This window comes from Hemitrygon akajei, chromosome 25 (assembly GCF_048418815.1).
Source record: "Hemitrygon akajei chromosome 25, sHemAka1.3, whole genome shotgun sequence".
NCBI classification, from domain to species: Eukaryota; Metazoa; Chordata; class Chondrichthyes; order Myliobatiformes; family Dasyatidae; genus Hemitrygon; species Hemitrygon akajei.
The window spans coordinates 46,717,060-46,736,806 of record NC_133148.1 but is presented as its reverse complement, the minus strand read 5'-3'; positions in this window follow the sequence as shown (position 1 = coordinate 46,736,806).

The window sequence follows — 19,747 nt, the reverse complement described above, 5'->3', positions numbered from 1 at the left end:
TGATAATTTGTGTGTTTAATGATGTGAGGAAGCAGAGGGTGGTGGTTGAAGGTGAATTCTTTGACTGGAGGATAGTGACTAGTGGTCACCAGGGATCAGTGTTGGGACCTCTGTTATTTGTGATTCGAGTAAATTAGTTGGAATGTGAATGTACAAGGCACAATTCACAAGTTTGCTGATAATACTAAATGAGGTGGTCTTGTTGATATGAAGGAAGTAACATTGATTTGCCAAAAGATCTTCATCTGTTCAAGAAAAGAGCTAAGGAATAGCAAATTAGATCAAAGTGAGATGATGTATTTTTGGACGGTCAAACCAGGGAAGTACATACAATACATGGCAGGCTTCTTATGAGTACTGTGGACCAGAGGGTCCTCCCAGTCCAAGTACACAGTTCACTGAAATCAGCTGTACCAGTTGAAAGTTCAAAGTAAATTTATTATCAAAGTACATACATAAATGTCACAACACACCACCCTGAGATCCATTTTCTTCTGAGCACTCACAGTAAATACAGGAAACAAAACAGAATCCATAAAAGACTGCATCCAACAGGACAGACGAACAACCAATGTGCAAAAGATAAGGGTGAAAATACTGAAATAATAATAATATATAAGCAATAAATCTTGAAAACATAAGATGAAGAGTCCTTGAAAGTTCAAATTTGGGGAACAGTTCAGTGATGGGGCAAGAGAAGTTAAGTGAAGATATCCCCTCTGATTCAAGAGTCTGATGGTTGAGTGTTAAAAATTATTCCTGAACCTGATGGTGTGGCTCCTGAGGTTCCTGCTCTTCTTTGCTGAGAATAGACCATTGGCTGGATGGTGTTGGTCCTCAGTTATGGAGGCTGCTTTCCTGCAATAGCACTCCTTGTTTCTGTGTTCATTGGGAGGGAGGGCTTTACCCATAATGTACTGGGGTTTTCCATTCAAGGGGATTGGTGTTTCCATTCCAGCCCATGAAGCCCCAGTCAATATACTTCCCACCTCACATCTGTTGAAATTCGTTAAAGTTTTTGATGTCACGCCAAGTAATGGCAAACTTTTTGATGTCTTGGCAAACTGGTAAGAAAGTAGAGACTGCTGTGCTTTCTTCGTAATGACACTGACACTGAGAAATTTAAAGTTGCTGAACCTCTCCAACTCTGATTCCCTGATGAGGACTCTTGGACTTTCGGTTTCCTCCTCCTGAAGTCAAATCCTCTCCTCGATCTTGTTGACATGGAGTGATAGGTGGTTGTTGTTGCACCACTCAGCCAGATTTCCAATCCCTCCCCTAAATGCTGATTCGTCACCACATCTGTTTCAGCCTACAGCAGTGGAGTCATTGGCAAAGATAAATATGATATTAGAGTTATGCTTAGCCTCACGGTCATAAATATAAAGTGAGAAGAGCAGGGGACTAAGCACACAGCCTTGTGGTGCAACTGTGCTGATAGAGATTGTGAGGAGATGACGGTGGTGAAGAAGGCGTTTAGCATGCTGGCCTTCATCAGTCAGGGCATGGAGTCCAACAGTGGGGAGAGTATGTGGCAGTTATGTAAATTGTTGATGAGGTCACACTTGGAGTATTGTGTACAGTTTTGGTCACTCTGATATAGGAAAGACATTGTCAAGCTGGAAATGGTACAGAAGAGATGTACAAGGATGCTGCCCAGACTAGAGGGCCTGAGTTATAGGGCGAGGTAAGCCATACTGGTTCTTTATTATCTGGAGTGGAGGGGAGTATGGGGTGACCTCAGAAGTTTGTAAAATCATGAGGGGTATGGAATGCTGGATGGTCATAGGCTTTTCCTCAGGGTTGGGAGTCCAACACAGGAGGGTACATATAGAAGATAAGAGGGTAGAGATTTAAAAGAGATCTGAGAGTTAACTTCTTTAAAAGAATAATGAGTACCTGGCAGCATCAATAGACCTGGCCTGCTGTGTTCCTCCAGCATTTTGTGTGTGTTGCTTATTGATTTGTCAGGATTACAAACAGGTTTTGTGCCTCCATTTCCTGAGAACTTTGGAGTTCTTGGACTTCCTCCTCAGGACACTCTCCATCAGGTCAAGTGAGGGGATTCTGTGCAACTTGCTAGGGTACTGCTGACTTTCACAGTGTACCTGGACTGATCCTTCATTGTGTGTACGTTAACCCCTCACCAGTGGGTGACTTTGTACACTGTGTCTCTGTCTTCATTAGGCTGAAAGTAACAGTTCACTGTTGAATGTTTTTCCAGTTGATTTGAAATTGCTGTGAATAACTAATTTTTTTGTATTACTGTTGTTCTGACTTTGCAACAGTAATAGAGAGGGTGGCAAAGTGATCCAGAGAAACAGACTAAAAACCCGGCATAACTGAGAACAATTTGCTTCAGTACATTAAAGGAACCTGGAATTCACATACCATGAATTGAGGGAAAAGATGATGTGAAACCACTGAATTGTTATAATCTACCACTCTTTCATTCAGGGAGGGGAAAGTGTGAGTCCTTCTTGCTCTGGTCTTGCAAGAGTCTTCAGAAAAGAAGCTATGTTTGACAGTCTGTGTCCTGAGATTGATAAAGATACTGATCAATAATATAAAGATATAAATCATATGTCCATAGAGCGAGACAGGGAGGGAGATAAATGTATGATTATTAGGAAATAAAAGAGAGATGCGTAGCCAGAAGGTTTGTCAGATCCTTGTTCTTCCCACTGTGGCCTGATCAGCTGACTGTCAGTCATTGGTAAGGCAGTGGAAGCTGTTGCCTGTGGTGCTCTAAAATAGGACTTGCTCATTAATAACCTGTTTACTGTATTCAGCTTCAGTTTTCTCCAGACCACTCTGCTCCTATTCTCATGAGAGTTTTGCTCCAAGCATGGTGTGGTGAACTACATATACCTGTCTGGACACGCCCCCCCCCCCCCCCCCCGCTGACTGCTCCTGTGGCTCCTCCCACTGACCGTGGCTCCTCCCACGGACCCCGGTATAAAGGCGATTGGGGACACCGCCCCGGTCTCAGTCTCCAGGATGCAGTGTGGTGATCAATTGCTGCTTGTTCTTTCTTCCAGCCAATAAAAGTCTATATCTCGCCTCATGTCTCCAAGAGTTATTGATGGTGCATCACATGGACAGGAAAAAAGCAAATGTATAGAAGAGACGAGCCCTAAGAAAATAGCTAAGAAAATCTCGATGTGCTCGCCACTGCCTTTTACAGTTCAACGTGGTACACAGGGCTCATATCTAAAACTAAATTGTCACGGTTCTATCCTGATATTAGTCCCTGTTGTGATCAGTGCAAAGGGGGCAAGGCCTCTCTTATTCATATGTATTGGGCTTGTCCTAGCTTAGAGAAATTCTGAAGAGATTTTTTAAAAATTTTATCTCATATACTTAATTGCTATTTGGAACCTAACCCTCTGATTGCTCTTTTCGGTACTTCGGGAGAAGCTGACATGCATTTAACTCCGACTAAGCGTCGTACATTGTCTTTTGCCTCTCTTTTGGCCAGACTTGCAGTCCTTCTTAGGTGGAGAGATGCTGCCCCACCCACTCATGCTCAATGGCTCAGAGATATTATGTCCTGCTTAGACCTTGAAAAAATTCATTATTCACTTCTTAATTCGGAGATAAAGTTCCAAAAGGCCATTTCTTGAATATTTTCATAATTCCCTCTTAGATTAAGGGTGCATCCCTCCCTTTTTTTCCTTTTTCATTTAAATCCCTTACTTCTAACTTCCAGATTAAGATTTATGGTTTTTTTTAATTTGAAAAATATTATAGATTAGGTAGTAGGCAATATACCTTTTTATAAATACAGCTCTGTGGTGATATAGTTCTGATTAATTTTGTTACATATCGTAAGGGTCAATTATGGAAAACCCTGAACATCCTCTACATAGCACCATCCAGAGACAGGGAAGCAGTTTCAGCGACAGGTTGCTATCGATGCAATGCTCCTCAGACAGGATGAAGAGATCAATACTCCCCAATGCCATTCGGCTTTACAATTCAACCGCCAGGAGTAAGATATGTTAAAGTGCCGGGGTTAGGACTCAATGTATTTAAGTAAACTACTTAAGAACTTTTTAAAAGCTATTATTAATGCTTTTTGAGAGGGTGATTTTAGATGCATATCATATTTTTACTGAGTTAAGTATTGTATGTAATTAGTTTTGCTACAATAAGTGTATGGGGCATTAGAAAAAATGTTGAATTTCCCCATGGGGATGAATAAAGTATCTATCTATCTAGGTTGGCTTGGAGTTGGGTAGTGGGAGGGTGGGGTGGTAACTAACTTTATACAATTCTACTATGGGTGCTTTGCTTAATTGTTATGAACTGTACTTTGGATATGTTTGTTTTGCACTATATAAACCTCTTTTTTATTGTTTTATTTGTTTTGTCGCATTGTAAAAACTCAAAAAATTAATAAAAAAAGAAAATAGCTGGTGCTCATAAGGCAGGAATTTTGTTGCACAAAGCCAAGCTGATCATCACTCAAATGTGAATGAATCCTATCCCTGTGAATCTTTTCCCATCATTTCCCTACATTTGATGTGAGGCTCAATGATCTATAATTTGCTGAATAACTACAAACAAAAACATTAGCAATTTTGCAGACATCTGGGACCTCAGATGTCACTAAAGAAAATACAAAGACAACTAGCTCTTGTCCCAGCCCACTCTCTCACCTCTTTACGGTGATGATCTCTGCTCTACTCTTTCAAATAAGATGAAAGGCCTTCACCCCAAACATTGATTAGCCATTTCCCTCCAAAACCTCAGATTCACTTGGGCCACTTCCAACACCAACTTACCCTTTCTAGGTCCACCTGCAATGACCACAAGCTCACTAATTTCCATAACTACCAGGACTAACCTTCCATCAAATTATTTCATGTAAGAATGCCTTTCCTTCCTCTCAGTTTCTCCATCTCTGTGGCATCTGTTCTTGAGGTGGCCTTCCAATGTGGGACATCTGAAATATTGTCCTTTCAGAAAGAGCAGCAACTTTCAATTCAATCTCGTGCTCCGACTGATTGAGACTTGTCCCAAATCTCCATTTCCAACAACTCCGTACTGAATATATCTCCCTCAGATAAAACTGTGTGATAATTCCCTTTTCTTTCATGTCACCAGCCTTCAACCTTCACATCTTCATCCATTATTGACTATTGAATTCAGTGTTCTCAAGGTGACCCAACTGATGACGAAAAAACCACCTTAGTAAATATCTGCACTTCAGGCACCATGGCCATCTATAGCCCGTACTTGGAAGCCATTTTAATTCCCCTCCCCATTGCCACAGTAAGCCGTCTGATCTTGGCGTCATTCAGTGCCATGGTGAGGCTAAAAGAAAGTTAGAGGAATACTCCACATACTCTAATTGAGTTATTAATCTGATACTACAAATATTGAATTCGCCAATTTCAGGTCAACTTTTCCTCCTCTGTCACCTTTCTCTCTCATCCTGATATACCCAGATCCTCTCATACACATCCTTCTTTCTAAAATCCACAACCCCAATGAGATCCCAGTGGAATTGTTTATTTCTTCCAAGCAAATTTTAAGGGAGATCAAACAGCAGTGACTTGCTCTCTTGGTTATCGTGGAGAGTGGAGGTCAGAGTGAGATGGAATTTTTAATGATATTGTACTTAGCTTTCAACCTTAAAATGTCTAATTTCCTCAGCTCTGATGAAAGGCTTGCAATATTAGTTTGTTTCTCTCAGATAGTGGCTGTCCTGTAATTTCAGTAGCTTTTATCTCTTAATTGCAACGCGTGTAGTTATTTGTCCTTCAATGATTATCTCATTCTTCCTGTTGGAGTTCAGATGCCAATTCTGAATGAAGCAGATTTGATTTGAATAATTTGTTACCCTAAAATAATAGCTGCAACCACTAGGGGTCAGAGGAACACCTCAAGATATTGAGCCTTCAGTTAAACTGGCTGCTGCAACAATAACTAAGTCTCTGGGTGTCAGAGTAACAGCCAGGCACAGAGACACTGCTGGATGGTGTGGATGAAACAGTGCACAGGAGGATTCCGGAGCATCAGGAGTCCCTGAGTCTGCAGGAGCTCTTCAATTGACATCACACATTGAAATATGTCTTCCTTCAATACATGCTTGTTTGTGGGTTAATTGGCCACTGTAAGTTGCACGTGTTGTAGATATTACAGAGGCTACCACCATGATGGAGCTGACTAATTATACAACTTTCTGTAGCTTGCTTTGATCCTTTGCAGTAGACCCCCCACACACACACACCAGACAGTGATGCAGTCTGTCAGAATGCTCTCCACAGTACATCTGTAGAAGTTTTCAAGTGTTTTAGATGACAAACCAAATCTTCTCAAACTCCCAATGAAACATAGCCACTGTCTTGACTTCTTTATTGCTGCATCAATATGTTGGGACCAGGTTAGATCCTCAGCGATCTTGATACCCAGGAACTTGAAATTGCTCACTCTCTCCACTTCTAATTCCTCTATGAGATTTGGTTCATGCTTCCTCGTCTTACCCATTCTGAGGTTCACAATCAGCTCTTGAGTGAAAGGTTGTTGCTGCAACACCATCCAACTAGCCGGTATATCTAACTCCTGTCTGCCCTCTCATCTCCATCTGAGATTCTGCCTCAATGGTTGTATCATCAGCAAATTTATAGATGGCATTTGAGTTATGTCTAAGCACACAGTCATGGGTGTAGAGAGAGTAGAGCAGTGGGTTAAGCGCACATCCCTGACATGTACCAGTGTTGATCATCAGCAAGTAGAAGATGTTATGACCAATCCACACAGTTTCTGGATTGCCGGTTAGGAAGTCAAGGATCCAGTTGCAGATGGAGGTACAGAGGCCCAGGTTCTGGAGCTTTTTGTTCAGAACTGGACTAATGATAGTATTAACGCTGAGCCATAGTTAATGAACAGCATCTTGACATAGTTATTTGTATTGTCCGGGTGATCAAGGCTGTGTGGAGAGCCATCGAGCTCACATCAGCTGTAGACCTATTGAGGCAATAGGCAAACTGCAGTGGGTCCAGGACCTTTGCTGAGACAGGAGTTGATTCTCATCATGACAAATCTCTAAAATCATTTCATCATTGTTAATGTGAGTGCTGTTGGATGACAGTCGTTATGTCAGCTCACACTACTCTTCTTGGGCACTGATATAATTGTTGCACTTTTGAATCAGGTGGTAACTTCCAAACATAGCAGTGAGAGATAGAAAATATCTTTGAATACACCTGCCAGTTTATTGGTGCAAGTTTTCAGAGCCTTACCAGGTACTCCATTGGGACCTGCCACCTTGCGAAGGTTCACCCTCCTGAAAAACAGCCTGCGTTGCCCCTGAGACAGAGATCACTGGGTCATGGGGTGTAGCAGGGCCTTCTGCCCAACTCATTGATACCAGCCAAGATGCCCATCTTAGCTAGTCACTTTGACAGCATTTTGAGGGAACTTTTCCTTTCCATGTCCCTCTTCATTTTAGGCATCTCTATAAAATCACCACTCAATCTCCTGCAAGTCAGAGCTTTTCACCAGAGCTGAGGAAGTTAGAGATTTAATAAATAAGTACAGTAGCAGGAAAGCATCGCATCTCACTGTCATGTTGACTCTCCATGGAGACTGTGACTCCAAGATACAAAGTATATTTTCTGTAGAGTTACTTGTATATTCACTCCAAGGAAAGTCCTAGCCTTGATAATCTCTCCCTTTAACTCAGTCAAGGGAATATCCTTGTAAATCTTTTCTGCACTCTGTCCTAAACAATAACATTTCAGCAGCAGGATGAATAAAAAGCGAACACAATACTCCAACTGCAACCTCACCAATGCCTTCTTCATTCGGACCATGCGGTCCCAACTTTTCGACACAATGTTCTGTCTGATGAAGGCCAGCATACCAACAGTCTTCTTCACCACTCTGTCTACCTGTGACTCCACTTCCTGTGAACCATATAGACCATAAGATATGGGAGGAGAATTAGGCCATTCAGCTGATCAAGGCTGCTCCGCCATGGCTGATCCATTTCCCTCTCAACCGCATTATCTTACCTTTCTCCCCATAATCTTACACGCCCTGACTTAGCAAGAATTTATCAACATCTGCTTTACATACACTCAATGACCTGGCCTCCACAACTGTATGTGACAACAAGTTTCACAGATTCACCACCCTTAGGCTAAAGGAATTGTTCCTTATTTCTGTTCTAAAGGATGTACCTCTGTTCTGAGGTTGCACTCGCTGGCCCTTGGCTTTCAGCATTCGAAAGGTTTCAATGAGATCCCCCCTCATTATTCTAAATTCCAGTGAGTACAGGCCCAAAGCCTCCAAATGCTCCTCATACAATAAACCTTTCAATCCCAGAGTCATTTTCTTGAACTTCCTTTGAACTCTGTCCAATGTTAACACATCCCTACTTGGATAAGGGGCCCAAAGCTGTTCTCAATACTCCAAGTGAGGCCACACCGATGCCTTATAAAAGCCCAGAATTACATCCTTGTTTTTATATTCTAGTCTGCTGAAATGAATGCTAACGTTGCATTTGCTTTCCTCACCACTAACTCAACCTACAAGTTAAATTTTAGGGAATTCTGCACGAGAACTCCTAAGTCCCTTTGCATCTTGGATTTTTGAGTTTTCTCCCCATTCAGAAAATATTCTATGTTTTTATTCCCTCTACTAAGGTGAATGACTATACACTTCCCGACAATGTATTCCATCTGCCATTTCCTTGCCCGTTCTCCTAATCTGGCTAAGTCCTTCTGCAGCCCACCTGCTTCCTCGACACCACCTGCCCCTCCTCCTATCTTCATATTGTCTGCAAACATGATCAAAAAGCCATCAATTCTGTCATCCGAGTCACTGACACAATGTAAACAGAAGCGGTTCCAATACAGACCCCTGCGGAACACCATTAGTCACTGGAAATCAAACAGAAAAGGTTCCTTTATTCCTACACTTTGCATCCTGCCAGGCATCCAATGCTCTATCCATGCTATAATTTTTCCTGTAATACCATGACTCTTATCTTGCTAAGCAGCCTCATGCGTAGCACCTTGGCAAAGGCCTTTTAAAAATCCAAGCACACAATATCCACTGGCTCTCCTTTGTCTATCCTACTTGTTATTTTCTCAAAGAATTCCAGTGGATTTGTCAGACAAGATTTCCCCTTAAGGAAACCATGCAGACTTTGCCATTTTATCATGTGCCTCCAAGAACCCTGAAACTTCATTCACAACAATCGACTGCAACTTCTTCCCAGTCACTCGGGCCAGGCTAACTGACCTATAATATTCTTTCTTCTGCCTCTCTCCCTTCTTGAAGAGTGGAATGGCATTTGCAACTTTCCACTCCCCTAGAACCATGCCAGAATCTAGTGATTCTTGAAAAATTGTTGCTAATAGCTCCATAATCTCTTCAGCTTCCTTTCACAAATCTAGGGTGTGGTCCATCTGTTCCACGTGACTTATTTACCTTCAGACATTTCAGCTTCCCAAGCACCTTCTCACTTATGCCCTGTCACTCGCAAACCCTGGTGTACAGCTCGCATATTCCACGGTGAAGGCTGATGCAAAATATTTATTCAGTTCGTCCACCATCTCCTTATCCCCCATTACTACCTCTCCAGTGTTATTTTCCAGCAATCTGATATCTACTCCGCCTCACTTTTACCCTTTATATATCTGAAAGATCTTTTGGCATCCCCTTTGATATTATTGACCAGCTTAACTTCATATTTCATCTTTTCATGCCTCAGGGCTTTTTTAGTTGCCTTCTCTTGATTTTGAAAAGCATCCCAATCCTCTAACTTCCCACTAGTTGTTGCTCCATTATATGCTATTTGTTTTACTTTTATGTTCGCTTTGACTTTCCTTGTCAGCCATGGGAATGTCATCCTGCCTCCAAAATACTTGCCATTGCTTCTCTCTGTTAGTGTCCCTTTCCATTCAGTGTTGGCAGGCTCCTCCCTCATGACTCTGTAATTCCCTTTACTCCAGTGTAATACTTCACTGGAGTTGGAATTGAATGTACTCAGGATCATCCGGGAGGCTGAAGACTGAACTGGAGGGGAATGAATATCCTGGCTGGGGGGTGGGGGGGGGGGTTGCTAATGTTACTCATGAGGGTTAAAACTAGGTTTTCAGGGGTGGGAAACTTAGCTCCAGTTCAGTAACTGAAATATTGGACAAGAAGGAAGATGTCAGGGAATGTATTGAGAGGCAAAATCAAAATAACTGTGGTATGATGGGACGGATACAGTAGTTGGAAGTGTGTGTGCTTTAATGCTAGGAGTATTATGGGTAAAGGGGATGAACTTAGAGCATGGATCAGTCAATGCAACCACAATGTTCTGACCATTACAGAGACTTGGCTGAGAGAGGGGCAGGAAATGGATGATTAATATTCCAGGTTTTCGAAGTCTTAGAAAAGATAGAGGAGAAGGTAAAAAAGCAGGGGGGATGTGCAGTACTAAACGGGGAGAATATCAGTGCTGCACTGAGGGGAAACATAATGGAGGTTCAGACACTGTGTCCATTTGGGTGGAACTCAAGAATAGTAAAGGTGTAATCACACTGATGGGATGGTACTACAGACCCCCAGTAGCCCCCGGGACATTGAGGAACAGGTACATAAACAAATTAAGCAAATGTGTAAAAATAATAGTGTTTTTATCATGGGGCATTTCAACTTCCCTAATATAAACTGGAATCTGCCCCAAATTCTAGATGGGGCAGAATTTGTAAAGTGTATTCGCGAGGGTTTCTTAAATCAATAAGTGGACGGTCCAACAAGAGGAGGAGCTGTATAGGATCTGAAGTTGGGTAATGAGTCTGGCCAGGTGATCAACCTCTCAGTGAATGAGCAGTTAGGGAGCAGTGACCACAACTCCTTAACTTTCAGGACATCTATAGATAAGGACAGGTATGGTCATTGCAGGAGATTCTTAAATTGGATAAGGGCAAATTATGAGGGCATTAGTCAGGAACTAAGAAGAGTTATTTGGCAAACCTTTTTTCTGTCAAGTCCACATCAGACATGTGGAGAGTGTTTAAAGATCAATTGCACAGAGTACAAGAAAGGTATGTAATAGGAAAGACAGAGATAGAAAGATAAGAGAGCCTTGGATGTCCAGAGAGGTGATGAATTTAGACAAGAAGAAAAGGGAAAAGCATGTAAAGCTTCGGAAGTTAAAATCAAATGAAGCACATGAGGAGTATAAAGAAACCAGAAAAGAAGTAAAGAAAGGAAATAGGAAAGCCACGAGGGTCCGTGAAAAGTCCTTGGGAAGTGGGATTAAGCTGAACCCCAAGGTATTCAATACATACATCAAGAACAAGAGGATAACTAGGGAGAGGGTAGGGCTACTCAAGGATAAAGAGAGGGACATTTGCTTGGATGTGGAGAAGGTGAGTGAGGTACTTAATGAGTACTTTGCTTCAGTATTTCCCAAGGAAATTGACATGGAGGACCAGGAGATCAGAGCTGAGTGCATAGATATGTTAGGGTGTTTAGAGGTAAATGAGAAGGAAGTGTTGGGGCTCCTAATACATATTAAGGTGGATAAGTCCCCAGGGACTGATGGGATTTACCCCGGGTTATTGAAGGAGGCAAGAGATAAGATTTCTGGGCCCTTAACCAGTATCTTTGTTTCCTCTCTAGGCAGTGAAAGATGTGCTTATGGGTTTTAGTAAGATGCTTGACAAAGTCTCTCATGAGAGACTAATCCAGAAGATTAAGATGCATGGGGTCCATGCTGAATTGGCTGTTATTATTCAGAAATAGCTTGCACAGAGAAGACTGAGGGTTGTGGTCAAAGGAACTTATTTGAGCTGGAGGTCTGTAACTAGTGGTGTTCCGCAGGGATCTGTGCTGGTACTTCTGCTGTTTGTGATGTATATAAATGACTGAATGAAAATGTAAATGGGTTGGTTAGTAAGTTTGTAGATGATACCAAGATTGGTGGAGTTGTGAATAGTGTAGAGGGCAGAGAAATCACAGATGGAGGTTAACCCAGATAAATGTGAGGTCTTGCACCTTGGGAAGGCAAATGCAAGGAGGCAGTACACTGTTAAGGGCAAGATTCTTAACAGTGTTGCTGAGCAAAGAGACTTTGGGTTCCAAGTTCATAGCTGCTCGAAATCAGCTAGACAGGTAGAAGTCTTACGGAATGCTTGCTTTTATTAGTCGAGGCATTGAGTTCAAAAGTCAAAGGGTTGTGTTGCAATTTTATGAAATTCTAGAGGATTGGATACAGTTCTGGTAACCTCACTATGGGAAGGATGTTGCAAAGCTTTGGAGAGGGTGCAGAAGAGGTTTCACAAGTTGCTGTCTGGTTTTGAAGGAATGTGCTATCATGAGAGGCTAAGCAAGCTTGGGTTGGTTTCTTTGGAATGGCTGAAGCTGAGGGGAGGTCTGATAGTGGTTTATAAGATTATGAGAGGCATAGTTGGAGTTAACAGCGTATCTTTTTTCCCAGGATAGAAATGTCTAATTCCAGACAGCATGCATTGAAGATGAGAGGAGGTAGGTTCAAAGGGAATGTGAGGGGTAAGTTTTTGCTCAGAGAGTGGTGGATGCCTGGAATGCATTGCCTACTGTGATGGTAGAGGCAAATACATTAGAGACTTTTGAGAGATATTTGGATAGGTGCATGAATATGAGGGAAATGGAGGGTGTCAGGGTCCGGTCCAGTCCAGAATCCGTGTTCCGGGTCTCGATCCGGTCCGAGGGCTCCGGACTCCGGGTCCTGCAGTTGCCCGTCCCGTCACCCGTGAGCTAGTTAGGACCTTCCTGGCTCAAGGAGGCACACCTGTGACTCATTGAGCTGCAGGTGTTTATAAGGGGCCTTGGGACTGGGACCAGGCGGGTGGTCGTTTTGTTATGTTTCCTGTTTCTCCGCTGACTCTGAACTCTTCTCTGCATTCTGTTATCCTGCCCGGGCTCAGATCCACTCCTCATCATGCTTCTCTGCCCCGTACCAGTACTGCCAGGTTGGTCCTCTCCCCCACCTTTCTTCCCACGCGCTGGTCCTGCTTCTCTGCTCGTTTGTTTTGTTCGCACGGTTGCGCTGTCTGCCAGCCTTTCCCGATTTTCCTGCTATTATGGCTGTTGTGTTGGTCACCCTAGACCTATGCCCATTCCTACCCCTTGCCTCCGTCGGGCGGGTCCGGCCAGTCTGCCACTGCCCTTTGGTGGTTCTGCCACGTCCTCCTCTTCCGCACGAACCCTGGGATTGTGCACCGCACCCGCCTAGGGGTCCGTGTCGTGCCCAGACCTCCGGTGTTTCCGCCTGGGAGGCGGCCCTACCCGGGACATATGCAGCCCACCCAGGGAGGGCTCTCCTCTGCCCCGTCCTCCTCTTCCGCCTGAACTCTGGAATTGTTCCCCGCACCCACCCAGGGGTTCGCGTCTTGCCCAGGCCTCCGGTGTTTCCGCCTGGGAGGCGGCCCTACCTGGGATATATCAGGCCCACCCAGGGATGGCTCTCCGCCAGCTTATCTAGCCACCTAGACCTGTCTGCCTGCCAGCCTGAACCCCGGGGACCTGTCTGCCTGAACTCGAACTCAAGGAGCCCACTCCACTCTGCCTGCCTGAACCCCGGGAGCCCGTTCCGCTCTGCCTGCCTGAACTCGAACTCCAGGAGCCCACTCCGCTCTGCCTGCCTGAACCCCGGGAGCCTGTCTACCTGAACTCGAACCCCGGGAGCCCACTCCGCTCTGCCTGCCTGAACCCGAATCCGGGAGCCCGCTCCGCTCTGCCTGCCTGAACCCGAATCCGGGAGCCCGCTCCGCTCTGCCTGCCTGAACCCGAATCCGGGAGCCCGCTCCGCTCTGCCTGCCTGAACCCGAATCCGGGAGCCCGCTCCGCTCTGCCTGCCTGAACCCGAATCCGGGAGCCCGCTCCGCTCTGCCTGCCTGAACCCGAATCCGGGAGCCCGCTCCGCTCTGCCTGCCTGAACCCCGGGAGCCCGCTGCGCTCTGCCTGCCTGAACCCGAATCCGGGAGCCCGCTCCGCTCTGCCTGCCTGAACCCCAGGAGCCCGTCTACCTGAACTCAAACCCCAGGAGCCCGCTCCGCTCTGTCTGCCTGAACTCCGGGAGCCCGCTGCGCTCTGCCTGCCTGACACTCTATCTACCTGAACCCCAGCTCTACCCCTAAATGCCATGGCATCCCCAACCTGTCCTCCCCTTAGTACTTCAGTGTCTGCGTCCTGCGTTTGGGTCCATCCGGCCCCTTTCCTGACAGAGGGATTAGTTTTAGGGGATTTTTGATTTATTTTTCAGCTGGTTCAGCCCACAATGTTGATTATCAATGTTGATAATCTGACTTTAGCTTCTCCCTTTCAAATTGCAGGGTGAATTCTATCATAATTTGACAACTGGCTCTAAGTGTTCCTTTACCTTGAGCTCCCACATCAACTCTGGTTTATTACACAACACCCAATCCAGAATAGTTGATCCCCTAGTGGGCTCAAGCATAAGATGCTCTAAAAATCCATCTATTAGGCATTCCACACATTATCTCTCTTGGAATCCAAAATCAGCAAAAAAACTTGATTTTCCCCATCTTCCTGCATTTTGAAATCCTCCATGACGATCATAACTTTGCTCTTTTGACTTGTGTTTTCTGTCTCCCATTGTAATTTGTAACCAACATCCTGGCTGCTGTTTGGATATAACTCCCTGTATATAACTCCCTTCAGGGCCTTTTACCCTTGCAGCTCCTTAACTCTACCCACAATGATTTGCATCTTCTGTGCCACCACCTCTGACTACTTGCCTATCCTTTTGATAGAATGTGTATCCTTGGATGTTAAACTCCCAACTATAATCTCCTTTTATCCAGAAATCTGAAATCCTGCCCTCCGTACCAGTATCTCAGCCATACTTTCATCTGCCAACTCATCCTATTTTTATCCTCACAGGCACGTGACACAGGCAGCAATCGAAAGATTACTGCACTGGAGGATCTGTTTCAGATTTCTATTTGAACTCCAAGGCCCATCCGTTCCACATTACCCTCCAGGATCCTATCGTTTACTGTGGAAGTCCTACCTTGGATTAACTTTCCAAACCTTGAACTTCCCTGAATAGAACTGCATTTGCCACTCTTCAGTCCACCTGTTCAGCTAAACAAGATCCCACTGTAATGTTGATAACCTTCGCTCTTGACTTTACTGCATATTTTTCAGTTGGCTGCAATTAGTGCGAGAAGTTGGCAGGAGGATGGGAAGCAGAGTGATGGAGCTGAGGATCCGGCAGTTGGTATTGTTACGCCTGTGCCCCCCCCCTCCTTTTTGAGAATCACAAGATCGCTATTAAGTCAGGTCAGGAGACCCAGGAAATGAGAGAGAGACGTTTGGAATGTCCTGGCCCCAGCGATACAAAGCCATGGAACAGGTCATTGTCTCTTGGAGACGGAATTGTGTATTGTGTACTATACTTCATGGAGGCCCTCAGGCAACGTGGGCTGGTTGGGGGATGGCATCATTCCACCCTGATTGACATCTGAGACCCTGTGAGTCAGGATAAAAGAGGGACTGGGGAACAGCCCTTCAGACGCACCAGAAGAAACGCTAGAAATCCTGTAACAGCGTAATAGCGAAAGCCGGTGGAAAGCCACGTGCGTCCTTTTCCATTTGCCTCGGAATTGGTGGGCCTTGCCACAGAAGAACGGCTTTAGCTAACAACAAAGGAGAAATCAGCCCCAACGACTCTCGAAGGATTGACATCAGAAAAGGAATGGGCAAGTTTTAATCCGTCTCTCTCTCCAACCAAAAGCTGCAGCCTTAATGAACTTGAGTGACTTTTATATTTCCATCGGACAATACATTATCCCCTAGACAACGATAGAGCTATTTCTTATTGATTATTATTATACCCGCGCTTTTAGATTTAGTATTGACGACGTATATTATCTGTATGTTTGCATTGATATTATTTTTGTGTATTTTATCAATAAATACTGTTAAAAATAGTACCAACAGACTTCAACGGACCTCTCTATCTTTGCTGATAAGTGACCCAGTTACTGGGTACGTAACAATTGGGGTTCTCATCTCGGGATTTGACACCAAATTGGGAGGCCAGTGAATCGGGCTTGTAAGTCCAAACTTGGATCTGGTTACGTGGGTAGCCAGATGGGAAACCAGCAAAGATGGGTGTGGATGAATTTATAGAAAACCCGACTCTAGAGGCGCTAGAGGCGGCCACTAAATCAGACTTGATAAATGTGGCGAATGGGCTAAACCTCGCAGAGGTGAGGTTGTCAATGAAAAAGCAGGAGGTGCGAAGGGCCATAACTCAGTATTATATTGAGAAGAATGTGTTTGCAGCTGAGGTATTGGAAAATATCCCTGAAAAGGTACCAGCTAGTGGGACGGCTCAGTTAGAGTTGGAGAAATTAAGGTTGGAACATGCAATTAAGTTAAAGCAACTGAGAAGGAGAAAGAAAGGGCCGAGAGACAAAGGGAGCATGAGCTCCAGCTAAAGGAGTTGGAGGTGAAAAGGGAGCAGGACAGGGCTGAGAAACAAAGGGAGCATGAAATTCAGTTAAAACAGCTGGAAGCAGCTGAAAAAGAGAGGGAGAGAGCTGAGAAAGAAAAGGAAAGAGCCGAGAAACAGAGGAAACATGACTTGGAGATGGAGAAGTTAAGGCAAGAGCGAAGAGATCAAGGGTCAGACCGAGAGGAACGGTTTAATGTTAGTCGGGAGTTGAGGTTAGTACCTCCGTTTGAGGAGACGGATGTTGATAGTTATTTCTTGCTTTTTGAGAAGGTGGCAGTGAATCAGAAGTGGCCCAGAGATCAGTGGGTGGCGCTGTTACAAAGTGTGTTAAAAGGGAAGGCACAATGAGCATATACGGCATTGTCCATGGAGGAGGAAGAGGCGGAGAGTTATGACAAAGTAAAAGCGGCCATTCTCCAGACTTACGAATTGGTACCTGAAGCGTATAGACAAAAGTTCAGAAATTTAAAGAAAGGGTGGAATCAGACGTATACCGAGTTTGCCTATGAGAAGGGTGTGCTCTTGGACCGTTGGTGTACAGCAGAAATAGTGGAAGAGGATTTTTGGCGTCTCAGGGAGTTAATTCTGATTGAGGAATTTAAAGGTTGTGTTTCGGAGGATATCCGGATGTATTTGAATGAGAAGCCGGATAAGTCCATCTCAGACTTTGCTAGGTTCGCAGATGAATATGCCCTGACCCACAAGACAAAGTTTTCCTCGAATAAAAGTTACCAGAGAGACCGTGGGAACGATAGAGAAAGCCCGCCGGCTGAGGCAGAGGTCCCGCCGGGAGCTAGTGGTAAGATTGAGGGGGAAAGGCAAGACGGCCAGAGATTTCCGGGCTTGACCTATTTTAATTGTGGAAAGGGGGGACATATTGCATCTAGGTGCTTTGCTCCGAGGAAGGAGACAGGAAAAGGGAAAGCAGCGGTCCCTATCAGATGTGCCGTGGTAATCAGTAAATCGACAAGAGAGCCCCGGGTAGACAGAGTACGAGAAGGGTCTGAGACTTGTATGTCAAACGGAACCGTGTCTGTGAGGGAGGGAGACACACCAGTTCCAGTACGGATCTGGAGAGACACGGGGGCTGAACTATCATTGATCAGCAGTAAGGTACTAGATTTTGGTCGCAAGACAGGAATGGTAGCTGTGAAAGGAATAGGAAAAGGGACGGAAATGGTGCCCCTGCATAGGATCATTATGAATTGTGAGCTAGTCTCTGGACCAGTTGAAATGGGGTTGCGATCAGAATTCCCGAGAACTGACGCGGACGTCCTTCTGGGTAATGATTTAGCCGGTGGTAAGGTTTGGTCAGCAATGACGCTGACGAGACAGCCGGTGAGTGTTGCGGTCCCGCCCCTAGATTCCAAGATCTATCCCGCATGCGCGATCACTCGCAGCATGTCGAGAAAGGCAGCTGAGAACGAGAGCAGTTTAAATCCGGCCAGTATCGATTTGGCCGAGACGTTTTTACCAACCCTGTACCACGAGGGTTTAGAGGGTGTTAAAACTAAGAGTAGTAAAGTGAAAGAGAGTAAGGGAGAGGAGGTAGACCTGTCCTTAGCGAGGAGAAAAGTTCTAGAGGCACGAAATAAAGATGAGAAACAGAAAAAGCTGTTAAAAGTTCCAGAGTTGGACATGGATGATCTGTCTGGTTTGGCAGAACTGTTTGAAGAAGTTGAAAATTCTAAAGGTGTTCCCGATAATGAAATGAGGGTAGTCCTAGATGAAAAGGATGCCATTACCTTGAAGAAGTCTGCTGGGTTGGCAGATGAGGTTGTTTCAGCCCGCGGGGTTGAGTTTACTCTGGAAGGGAGTTGCCCAGAGAGTAGCTGGGAGAATCAGGGGAATTTAGAATTTGGTACGGGTATTGAAAGCCTGGAAGAGGCAAATGTCCCGTTTGAGTGTGTCCAAGATGTGGATGCACGTGGTACTGAACCTAGTAATGGAGCTCAGAAAAAGTCTGAGGTATTTGATTCAGTTGAAAAGGAATGCAGTCCTTGTGGGTCAGATGGACTTGGTTCAGTGAAGAAAGGGTTAACCTTGGTAATAGTGGGAAGTGAGAGTTCCCAGGTGTTTGTGCTCGAAGGTGTGTTAAAAGTTAGCGAGGAGATCAAAAGTGGGGAGATGAATATTATTATTGAAGGAAAAGGAAAATATGTGGTTCCCAAATTGAATGATGAAAATTTAAAGGCTGAACTGATATCGAGAGTGGCAATCAGGCTACAGGGACAAAGGCATGGTACCACAAAGCCTGCGAATCAATTACAGGTTGAGTTGGAAGGTAACGGGGCCCCACACGCTATTGTTATTCCAGAGTGTGGTGTGAAAAGGCAGAATTTGAAATGCTGTTTGAACAAAGAGTTTAAACTAAAAACTAACAGCCTCAAGGGTCCTGAAAAGACAACTAGCAACTTGCGTAAAATTAAATAATTGGGTGGAAATTCAGGAAATGGTCTAAGTTTGGAACACATTGTTGATAAAATAACTCCTATGGAAGGAGCGGGCGAAAGCCTATTTTGGCAGGGTGCACAAGCTCCCCACGTGGGAATTAACTGGAAAAGAAGCGAGGGTTAATGGGACGCCATTTTTAAATGGCAGAAGCCTGTTTTAAGGGTTTTCGACAAAGCATGTGAATAATAAAAGACAACCCCCATGGAAGCCTGCCTGTTAAGTTTGAAAGTAACATAAAGATTAGTATTTGCATGAACTTTTGTAGTATACCCGTAAGCTAAGATCACAACTCTTTAGTTTTTGTTGGCTAAAGAAAAATAAGACCTAAAAATAGGTGGTTATTAAATTGGAGTCTGATGCTACAAGACTTTAGTAAGGTACAAGATGTTAAGATATTAAAGGAAGTGACAATGTAATCGGTAACCATCTAGATACTGAATTGAATGTATAACTGTATTACCCTGTAGAAAAAAAAGCCTTTTGTATGGTGTTAGATTCTAAAATCCTGTAAGACTCTGTATTACTTTGTTTTTTCCCGATGGTAAAAAACGCGTTGATGAAAGGGGGTGTTACGCCTGTGCCCCCCCCCCCCTCCTTTTTGAGAATCGCAAGATCGCTATTAAGTCAGGTCAGGAGACCCAGGAAATGAGAGAGAGACGTTTGGAATGTCCTGGCCCCAGCGATACAAAGCCATGGAACAGGTCATTGTCTCTTGGAGACAGAATTGTGTATTGAGTACTGTACTTCATGGAGGCCCTCAGGCAACGTGGGCTGGTTGGGGGATGGCATCATTCCACCCTGATTGACATC